Source organism: Carlito syrichta, unplaced genomic scaffold (genome assembly GCF_000164805.1).
Source record: "Carlito syrichta isolate Samal-C Ts95f unplaced genomic scaffold, Tarsius_syrichta-2.0.1 Scaffold238201, whole genome shotgun sequence".
Taxonomy (NCBI): Eukaryota; Metazoa; Chordata; class Mammalia; order Primates; family Tarsiidae; genus Carlito; species Carlito syrichta.
This window is the reverse complement of record NW_007182297.1, coordinates 40,683-44,372: the sequence shown is the minus strand read 5'-3', so window position 1 is coordinate 44,372 and position 3,690 is coordinate 40,683.

Here is a 3,690-nt window from a genome sequence, read left to right as displayed (position 1 = left end):
AGAATAAAGAAAAAAAGAATTAAATAAAACTTGCTGGGCGCTTAACTTCCTCTTGGAGCAGCTTCTGTAATTGTTCCTCTACATTGGGAGCCTGTGTGCGGCTCCTGTGAGGCTTTGGGCTTGCTCACCATCTCCAGGTGTGTGGCCCAGTGGGGAAAGGGGAGTGCTGGGGGTGGGCGGGGCGTCAGTCCTCCCTCTGGCTCTGGTAAGGTGGAGGATCCCATCTGGTGGGGAGGTGTGGGATTGTCTTCTCCTTGGGTGCTGGCAGCAGGCATCCAGTGCCCCAGCGGGCTCACCCCAGGGCAGAGCTCTCATGCGGCTGCTACCCATGTTCCATCTGGGTTCCTCCCTCTCGGTGGTGCCCCCGTCCTGGGGGTCTGACGTTCAGAGGATTGCTGGGGAGGAGGGGTTGGGTCAGCCCCTGACTCACTGCTGATCTCTCGGAGGGTCTTTCTTTTCTGGTGGCATCCCTGGGTCAGGGTACGGAGTGGAGCACATGAGACTCCGCACGCGTCCTGTCCTTCTGAAGTTTGTGCTTTCAGGATATTCCCTCTGGGTCACAATCAACCTGTGAGTCGTCATTCTGCTGGTCCCAGAGAGCGGATCTGTTGCTTCATGATGCGCAAGCCGGAGCACTTTCCTGCCCAATTTTTAAGATAGTGCCGGGCTGCCTGTTTTATCTTCTCTGGTGAATCTGTCTCTGGCTCCCTCCCTGTGCTCCTGCCACAGCCCTCACGGCCAGTGTCCAGCCTGACACTGCAGTGGTCAGCTAGTTTGGTCACGGCAGTCACTCTGGCAGCTTCTCCATGGGAAAAGCTTTGTTGATTTTTAGAAGACGGTGCTCAGCTTCTGCACCCCGGGAAGGCACTAGAGCCCAAGCAGAGTAGCTGCCAGCACTAGCCGCTTTACCAGGAGATCCCTGGCCACTTGCTCCTGAGTGCCCACTCAGTCAGCCACTCACATGCCCACGTACACACAGACACGCATGCAAATTTGTCCATTCTCTTATGCACTCACACAGGGACTCACACAGTTCAGCTGACTCCGCCACCATCTTTTCTCCCTCCACCTTTCCATATTCTTTTAAAATGTGGCCCATTCTATCTATTTGCTGCCACTACTCTCTAAAGACATCAAGCAGCACCCTATCATTTTAGCTTCTCTGTTTCCTGTCTCTCTTGTTTTGTTTCTCTAAAGTACATTCTGGAAAATATTATTGACCTGTCTTCAATGTCACTAAATTTCTCTGCAGCCATATCTAATCTGCTGATTAATCCATCTATTGCATGTTCAATTTCCTTTATTGTTTTTTAAATTTCAGCAGTCCTATTTGATTTTTAAATCTCTTTATGGTCATTTTGTATCATCTATGGTCACTAGTTCATATTTCCAAGTTTTCTTTGAGGATTTGTTTCCACTGTCTGTTGATTCTGCTGATTCTCTCATATAGCATCTTACTTCCTTGCAGATCTTGTGATTTGTCCTGTGAGTGACTTTTTCCTTGGGTTCATATCTGTGCAGATTTCTTGAGACTGGCTTGATGTTGCAGTGCATCATAGAGGATTTACATCTCCTTTTTGCGGTATTCTAGAGGCGCTAACAATCTAGGATCCCTTTGAATAAATTATAACTTGCAATGTTATATGAATTAGTACTGAAACTCACATAATCTCTTATTAATAGTTATGTAATCTCAGGGGAATGTTTTTCTTTTCCCCAGCATCAAGACTAGACAGGTATATTTCCTAGTTTTACTCTCTACACACTAGGATTTGTTTCTAGTTCACTCTGACACTGGAATTATACTCTTTGAGGTCCCAGATTTATGCAGGTATCTTGTAACAGATTCCTCGCTGGGGTGGTCCCTAGGATTTTAATCTTGCATGTCACGTGTATGTACTCCTCAAAGCAGGAGTCCAAGTATTACAGTTTTCAGAAGGAATCTTCAAGGTGAAAGCTAGGTCTGCACTTGCCTTACTTCCAGGGTTCCTGACACTGCTTTGGTTTACATCTCTGTGAATTTCATACCTTGTTGCCTCCCAGAATTTCATTCAAGTGGAAAAATTTGGTATTTATTCAACAATCAGAAGGCTTGTTCAGGAAACTTATGCTGCCTTCCAGACAGAAACAAGAGTCTGGCATCTGATTTTGACGGCAGTTCTTTGCTGACTCAATGACTAAACTCAAGCCACACTACGTTGGTCCATAGAAAACTACTCACAGCCCACCTCATCTCCATGGCAGGCCCTTTGGAAGAAAACCAAAACTATAAATTGCCGATTTGTCACAGATTACTAATGGTGGCATTTCTGGAATGTTGCCTGTCACAAGTGAAGGATATCTTTTTCTAAGTGATTCTCTTGAGGAAAGAGTGGATTGCTCTTGAGTGAAGGCTAAAATAACCAGACAAAGTGGCTGCAGCTCAAAGATGAGCTTTTCAGGCCCGTTTCAGAATGTTCCAAAGAGAACAATATCCAGGTTTATAATGAGTCCTCAAAGCAGCACTGCGGCTGCCACGAATCGTCCGGAGCATTTTGAGTCCGATAGTTCCCCCCTCCTGAGGCTCAGTATTGTAACTATTCACAGCTGGAAGAGCACAGTTTATTCAGCCCTCAAAGTGGATCGAGCTCGTTTGAAATGCAGATGTGACTAATTACAATGGCCCCTGTGATTTTCCCAGTGAAGCACAAGCCATCAAACGGAGATTAGAAAGATCTGGGCTATATCTTTCTAGTAGCAGCGAAATATTTTGGTTTGAGATTGAAGAAAGCTTGAAAGCACCCGCAAGGTAAAGGGGAAAACATCCCAGGAATAAACTTGGGTATCACATGGCTTTTCTCTTTTTTTCTTTTTTGAGTCAGAGTCTCACTCCGTCGCCCAGACTGGAGTGCAGCGGCCGCTCCCGGCCACCTCAGCTTCGACCTGCTGGGCTCCGGCCATCCTTCCGCCTCAGCCTTCCGAGTAACTGGAAGTACAGGCGCGCGCTACCATGCCCGGCTACTTTCTGATTTATTGTAGAGATGAGGTCTGGCCAAGTTGCCCGGGTGGGTCTTGAACCCGCGGGCTCAGGCAATCCACTCACCTCAGTCTCCCAAAGCGCGGGATTACAGGCTGAGCCACTGAGCCTGGCTCTTTTCTCCTTTTTCGATAAATATCTTGCTTCAGACCCCATAACAGTATGTTCCTCATTATGGGTTGAGGAGGGAGAGGGGAAATGTTAATTAACCTGTGGACAGAGTGTCTTGTTCAAAAGACACAAGAGAGAGCTGGTGGAATATTTCTGGAGGATTCTTAGAGACACAAAATTAGCTTTGATTCATGGAAAAAGGCATTTGCTTAAGCAACAAAGTCACATCTCCCTTTTGGGATACATGCTCTGCTAAAGTGAGATGCCAAAGATGTGATGTCACACCATCTCACCCTAAAAATATCCACATACATGCGGCATCTCACATTGCACATTCATCTGAGGTCATTTCTGAGACACAGACATATGTGCACACACAACACAACTGTTAGAAATGTCTTTAGGAAGCCTTGATGGCATCTCTTTTCCCTAGGTCCTTTTGTGACATAATGGAAAGACTGAGCCCAAATTCTTGTGACTTAAATTTTGGTTTCACCTACCAGCTGTGACGTCTTGGACAAATGCTACTTATTTTTTCTCCTTGTCACTTCACTTCTCTTCAT